The sequence below is a fragment of the Eriocheir sinensis genome, chromosome 28 (genome assembly GCF_024679095.1).
Source record: "Eriocheir sinensis breed Jianghai 21 chromosome 28, ASM2467909v1, whole genome shotgun sequence".
NCBI classification, from domain to species: Eukaryota; Metazoa; Arthropoda; class Malacostraca; order Decapoda; family Varunidae; genus Eriocheir; species Eriocheir sinensis.
The window spans coordinates 7,734,633-7,742,132 of NC_066536.1; the positions used below are offsets into that span (position 1 = coordinate 7,734,633).

The window sequence follows — 7,500 nt, forward strand, 5'->3', positions numbered from 1 at the left end:
GAGGGAGGGAAGAAAGAACGGAGGGAGGAATGAAAGGAGGGAGAATAGTCTACATGATGATGATGATAATGAAGAGGAGGAGGCGGAGGGGAAGGAGATAGAAATGATAAAAATAAAATAGTAATAACAAGAATACAGGAAATAAAAGTAAGCAAACCGGGGAAAAAAAAAAATGAGAACGATGATAATGAGGAGAAAATAAAAACACAGGAAATAAATAAGCAAACCCAGGAGAAAAAACAACGATGATAATGAGGAGGAGAAAGAAACGTTGAAAATAAAACAAAAATACAGGAAATAAAACCAAGCAAACCGGGGAAGAAAAAAAAAATGAGTGATGATAATGAGGAGAAAATAAAAACACAGGAAATAAATAAGCAAACCCAGAAGAAAAAACAACGATGATAATGAGGAGGAGAAGAAAGAAACGTTGAAAATAAAACAAAAATACAGGAAATAAAAGCAAGCAGGCCGGGAAAAAAAAAAAACTTTATTCCTCTAGCTCACACACACACACACACACACACACACACGTAACTAAACACTTCTGGCCTACCTTGTGCTGACGGTGCAGGTGTTCAGCTAAAAGGGATGAAAATGATAAATAATAATCCACAGCGGTTCACGGGTAGGAAAATTAGTGCTAACACACCCTTGCTTCGAGTGTTCAAATGGGCGACTGGCTGCTGAATGCTGCAGGGTTGCCAGATGTCCGACAGCAGTTGACGGCCAAATCTCACCCAAAGTCACGGCCAAATCGGCCAATTTTTTTCAGTTTCCTGCCAAATTTCAGGTAAATTCTGCCAAATGCGAAAATATTATATGCAGAAAATACTTCGTCGCAAAACAAATGTAAAATAAATGCGCGGACGGAGTACATGACCCAACATGGTTATAAACAATGTAGTTTTAGCACCATAGACAAATTAATAAGGTAACAAATTTTAAAACTTACCATTTGTAAGGCACTGACGTTGTTAGTTGAAGTATTCCAGTATATCCTCTATTTCTTCCTCTTGGTTTGGAGTGGCATACATGTTCGCAGCGTTGAATAGTTGCAGCATGCGAGCTGTAACCTTGAAGTCCTTACATCATTTATTTTGGAACTGAAGGTGCGAGCGAATTCGTATGATGGAATCCAACATGTCAGTATGAAGGCGATTTCTTGATTTTGTTTTTACGTTAGTCACCGTTGAAAATATTCTTTCAACCACTGCGTTGCTGACTGGGGTTGTTAGGCAAGCCAGGACATAATTGGATAATTCTTTGAAGACGTACTTCCCTGATGACGTCTTGTACTGCTGTACTCTTGACCAAAAAGATACAGAATCTAAAGGAATTTCACCATCAAAAATTGACTCTTCAGTCCATGCTACGTGTAGTATTTTTAGCAGCTATTTTTCTGCATTTCAGCCAAACAACGACCAAAAATCGGCCAAATAATTTGGCCGTAAAAATCCCCGATCTCTACGGCCAAACAACACTGTTCACGGTCAAATTTAACTAATTTGGCCGGAAAAGGCCATCTGGCAACCCTGGAATGCTGATCGGCGCCACTGCTACCAGAACCATCTCGCCGCCACCCTCCCAAACGGTTATTACCATTCTTATAATTTGCTCACTTCTTCGGGGGTTACGTAAGCTCTGGCATCACCTGTTTTATTCTGTTTATTTATCTATTGTATTTGGCGATAGGGGAAAAGCCGTGCCTGCTGTATAATATCGTTATGATAGTTTTCTCAATTTGGCAAAACTGATTTCGTCCACCTCTCCGGAGCTGTGGAGGAGACGTCGGCTTAGGATTAAACTTTGAATTATTATTACTCATTATTATTACGCTTAATGGTTCCCTCATTAATATCCTAGTCTTCTTTATATTAATCGATTTCCGAAATGTATGTGTTTGTATCCATAAACCCAGAATGAGAGGATCCGTATAATACTGTCGGCCCTATTGTCAGGTTACCAGTCAACGCCAACTTGTTCGTTCGCATCCTTGAAGTCGAATATTGTTTTAAAAATAAAATAATAAAAAGAACAGTTTATCATTATGTACATTTCTGTGTTGGTAAAAACAAATCAACTAATTAAAAAGTATTATAGCATAAAATGTATAGACCCATTAATTAAAGTGTAGCTGCTAGATAAACCACCTCAGGTATATATAATTATTTTTTTTTTTAACATGGCTGCTCCTTGTGTATCTTGTGACCGTTAATAATTATTTCATAGTATTTACAGTATTTGCTGACTGAAGTTTACCCAGAGAGCATTATTTTTGTGTATGTATAAAGGAAAGGCTACAATACTACTACTACTACTACTACTACTACTATTGATGCTGCTACTTAAACACGCAAGCAAAGCAAACAAGAAAAGAAAACAAGCAAGAACTGAATAATGCAAACCTAGGCTAGCAACATCAACACTAGACAGACATATTTAACTGCGTGAATGATCCAACTCATTTATTTTTAAGACTGAGTGCGATAATTACCGACCCTACATTACCATATCCATCTCTTAATTAGGCGAACACTCTAAAAAGGACTAATGCTCTTCTGAACCGAAAATGGTAGCTATAAATGTTTTGGCCTGTAGCCTAGTATCGAGAATCTGGTCATTGCTTTCATTCCATTCTATTTACTCTCTCTCTCTCTCTCTCTTCTTCCTCTTTCCTTGTCCCTCTTTCTCTCCCTTTTCCCTCAATTTCCCTCTGGCTGGTGTTTTCAATTATTTCCTCCTTTTGTACTCTCTCTCTCTCTCTCTCTCTCTCTCTCTCTCTCTCATTAACATTGTCCCTCTCACTCTATTCACCGTTTTATTTACCTTCCTCTCTCTTTCCCCTCATCTCCGTCGTCAAACTTTGCTCTTGTTCCCCCCATCGTTTCATCCTCTCACTCCGTTCTCTCCCTTTGTACTCAACTCTCTCTCTCTCTCTCTCTCTCTCTCTCTCTCTCTCTCCTGAACAAGATAATTAAAGGAGAGTAGGCTATAAGTTTCGTAGTGAACGCCTCACACACATTACAACATTTAAGTTTCGGTATATTGGTAAGAGCAGACACTAGACCAACATTAATTCTTATACCATCATATACGCACTACGGTTGAACTACGGATAAGAGTGAAGATAGTACTGTAAACAGGATACTCAACAGCCAATGAGAAACGTTGACGTTGAAGATTGGAGGAGTAGAATGACGTTGTAACCAGTTTCCGTTAGTTTTGTGACTCGGTAGGCGACTCCACATTGGCCCTTGTGAAATATACCAGCTTGTCCGATTTCCTGGCCTCGTTAAGTGTCCATCTGTGCGGAAAAAAAGTGCCGAGTGTCCTAAGCATGGATTGGAAGTAAGAATGCCATAGGAAGGGGCAAGGCTAGGTTGTGGCGAGTGAAAATGTGAAGGGGAGTGTCGTGGCGTAGAAGCACAATTCCTAGAGCTGGACCGGATGGTTGTCTCGATAAGTCCCGTGGCAGTTGGTGTGATGTCATAATCATAGTTCAAGCGTATGCTCTACCGTGATGCAGCCTCTGTAACAAGGAGGGTGTCATCTGTAACAAGGGGGTAGAAGGAGGGGTGAGCAGGGTCCTACCACACCGTACCATCGCGGAGAAATACAAAGCAAGCAATTCGTTGAGGTAAAGTGATTCACTGTCTTGTTTGTTGAGTTGCCAGATTCCTCAGTGTTTAATTACCATATTCTGCTTTTTCATTATCTTTTGTATGGTTTATTTATCTCAGAGATTTTATTTGATTATCCCCCACCAATAGCCTATTGTATTCTGCGCTCATTCAGGTGGAAATGAGTCGCGTTACATGAGAATTTGCAGCATGATTATTTCCGGACTCTGCAAATTAACAAATGAATCGAAATAAGAATTACCTGTTGAGCGTCATTTCTGAACCTTGCTGAACCATTGCCTAACACATTATCCATTCCCCAAACTGGCATTATTTCGTAATGGAAAATATTCAGCAGCACCAAGCTCGGAACAGCTGGCTACACGGTAAAGGCAATAGAAAGGAATATGGAAAAGTAACCCCTCTTAACGCTAGCAAGTAAGCGAAGGGGAGACTGAAAAAAATCATCCCAACGCTACAAAACAGAAAAAGGGGAATGCCAGCAGCCTATACAGCGCCATCTATTGAGAGTTTGAGACCACGCAAAACCACACACAATAGCGTAACGTAAGGAGGCAAGGAGGGAAAGAGAGAAGCAAAGATAGAGGAAGGAAAGACATACGGAGAGAGGGACGGAGGGAAGGGGAGGAATAACATATAGGGAGGCAGGGAGAGATAGGTGGAGACAAAGGGTGAGAGAGAGAGAGAGAGAGAGAGAGAGAGAGAGAGAGAGAGAGAGAGAGAGAGAGAGAGAGAGAGAGAGAGAGAGAGAGAGGGTGGGGGGGAGGGGGGGTGTTCAGCGTAATTGTTGTCTCTGGTGCAACTCCACGTCTTTTATGCAGAGTGAAAGATTTTTTTCCGTACATATTCCTTTGCACTATAAAATAAATGAGTGATTAGCTTAAATTTGTTCTATGCAATACGTTGGAATCAAGGAGGCTCTGTTCTCATCTTTTATCAGTACTGCAATGGAAAAAAAAATGTTAAGCAGCACAGTGTAAGAAACAGGATGAAAGTCAGGATTTAAAGAGTAGGCACAACGAAGTGAAAATAATGATTATGGAACACAGTGCAGGGAAGACATCTAAAATAGCATGGTGTAACGTTAACACACACTCACATAAAAAAAAGCTAAAGTAATTCCTTCGTTTAAGTCAGGTGACAGAAGTGACAAATAATTACCGCCCAGTCTCCATACTTCCGGCAGTTAATAAAGTATTTGAAAAAATAATATCTTTTCGCTTAATTAATGATCTTGAAACTAATAACTTATTGGCAGATCAACAGGATGGTTTTAGGCCACAACATTCTACAGAATCAGCAATTTTTCATTTTGTTTATACTGTTTTATTCCTTCTTAGACGAAAAATTGTATGCTGTTGGAGTTTTTTTGGATTTATCAAAAGCTTATGACAGTTTAGATCACGATATTTTCTTTTGTAATCAGAATTATTCACCATTCTAGTCAATATGTAAAGGAGTACCGCAAGGCTCGGTACTAGGTCCTACACTCTTTTTGATTTATATAAATTATATTTTTAATGCCAGTACAAAATTTCAATTCATGGTATATGCTGATAATACCACCTTATTATTGAAAGAAAATAATATGAATTTGCTAAAATTTTAATTTAGAATTAGAGAAAATAAGGTTATGGATCCATGAAATAAATTAAAACTTAATGTTTCGAAGACAAATTACATTTTATTACAAAACAGGTCTTTAAATAATATTTTACCTCCAGTGTTTCTTAATGAGGAATTCATTCAATAGGCCAAATATACAAAGTTTTTTTGGGTTGTTGTTGATGAAAATCTTAATTGGAAGCATCGCATTGATCAGAATGTATTAAGCTATCAAAAATTACAGGAATATTATATAGAGTTAGGCATAATTTAACTACTGAGGCGATGATCAGCATTTACTACACCTTGTGCTGCCCTCATCTCATATATTGTGTTCCTGTTTGGGCATGCAGCACATGGCCATCTATTTACGTAGAATAAGAGTAGTAGTTCATAACAAAATTTTTCGTTGCATTTGTTTCCTTAAAAGGTTCGATTCTACAACTGAACTAAAACGTTAAAGTTTCCTATTATTCATAAATTCTTCACCTTGTTATTAATGTTTACAAAATTACGACAAAATAATATAATATTTAAAGTGGTAGACAGTTCATCCCATACAAGAAGTAATAATGTCAATCTCGTTTGCTCGGTATTCAGAACAACCTTATTTCAAAACAGTGTGATTAATTTTGGACCAAAATTGGTTAATAGTTTACCTCTTGATTTAAAAATTCTCCTAACATCTAATAAATTCAGGTTTACGCAGGAAATAAAGAAATATTTGTTGCATCAACAAATTTGATTTTTTTTTTTTCTTTATATTATTATTATTATTATTATTATTATTATTATTATTATTATTATTATTATTATTATTATTATTATTATTATTATTATTATTATTATTATTATTATAGGATTTGTGATAAATAATTTGTATTGTTATAAATGTATTATGTAGAATGACTTGAATTTATTTTATCTTTTCATAATTAATGTGTATTTACATAGATTATTACATTTGAATAGTTATTTTTCCATACTCTGTAGTTAAAGTTCATCCGTTTCGTTTTCATGTTTTCAAGAATTATATTATCTGACTGTCCATCATGGAGCTTCGGCTCGATGGACCGTGGCTGTATATATTTACATTTTATAAGTACGTATAACTTATGTATACCTTTTCTTACGGCAATAAATTTACTTTACTTACTTACTTACTTACTTACACAGCAATCTAGGGAGAAAAAAATATACTGTTATAACAAAATCAAACACACACCTAAGCACATGCTAATCACAAACACATAACAAGGACGTGTAAATCGGCTGTCAGCAGACATTATGGGCATACAAACAACACACAACACAAACAGATTTATAATGATTTAATAAAGTATTTGAAAAAATAATATCTTTTCGCTTAATTAATGATCTTGAAACTAATAACTTATTGGCAGATCAACAGCATGGTTTTAGGCCACAACATTCTACAGAATCAGCAATTTTTCATTTTGTTTATACTGTTTTATTCCTTCTTAGACGAAAAATTGTATGCTGTTGGAGTTTTTTTGGATTTATCAAAAGCTTATGACAGTTTAGATCACGATATTTTCTTTTGTAATCAGAATTATTCACCATTCTAGTCAATATGTAAAGGAGTACCGCAAGGCTCGGTACTAGGTCCTACACTCTTTTTGATTTATATAAATTATATTTTTAATGCCAGTACAAAATTTCAATTCATGGTATATGCTGATAATACCACCTTATTATTGAAAGAAAAGAATATTTATTTGCTTCACTTAAATTTAATTTTAGAATTATAGAAAATAAGGTTATGGATCCATTCAAATAAATTAAAACTTAATGTTTCCAAGACAAATTACATTTTATTTCAAAACAGGTCTTTAAATTATATTTTACCTCCAGTGTTTCTTAATGAGGAATTAATTCAACGAGCCAAATATACAAAGTTTCTTGGGGTTGTTGTTGATGAAAATCATAATTGGAAGCATCACATTGATCAGACATGTATTAAACTATCAAAAATTACAGGAATATTATAATAAAATTAGGCATAATTTAACTACTGAGGCGATGATCAGCATTTACTACACCTTGTGTTACCCTCACCTCATATATTGTGTTCCTATTTGGGCATGCAGCACATGGCCATCTTTTTCACATAGAATAATAGTAGTTCATAACAAAAAAATTCGTTGCATTTATTTCCTTAAAAGATTCGATTCTACAACTGAAGTATTTAATCAGGCTAAAATTTTAAAGTTTCCTTTTATTCATAAAT

At 35.8% G+C, this 7,500-nt stretch overlaps 1 protein-coding gene across 2 annotated transcripts in view; it reads left to right on the forward strand.

Annotated features, from left to right (window-relative positions):
- Positions 1-3,204: 3,204 nt before the first annotated feature.
- LOC127004454 (transmembrane protein 87A-like) overlaps positions 3,205-7,500 on the forward strand; it is a 104,466-nt gene continuing 100,170 nt past the window's right edge. For both annotated transcript variants that reach the window (XM_050872180.1, XM_050872181.1), the window contains exon 1: positions 3,205-3,640. The gene's annotated coding sequence lies outside the window, so the exon portion shown is untranslated. The remainder of the gene's footprint in view (positions 3,641-7,500) is intronic.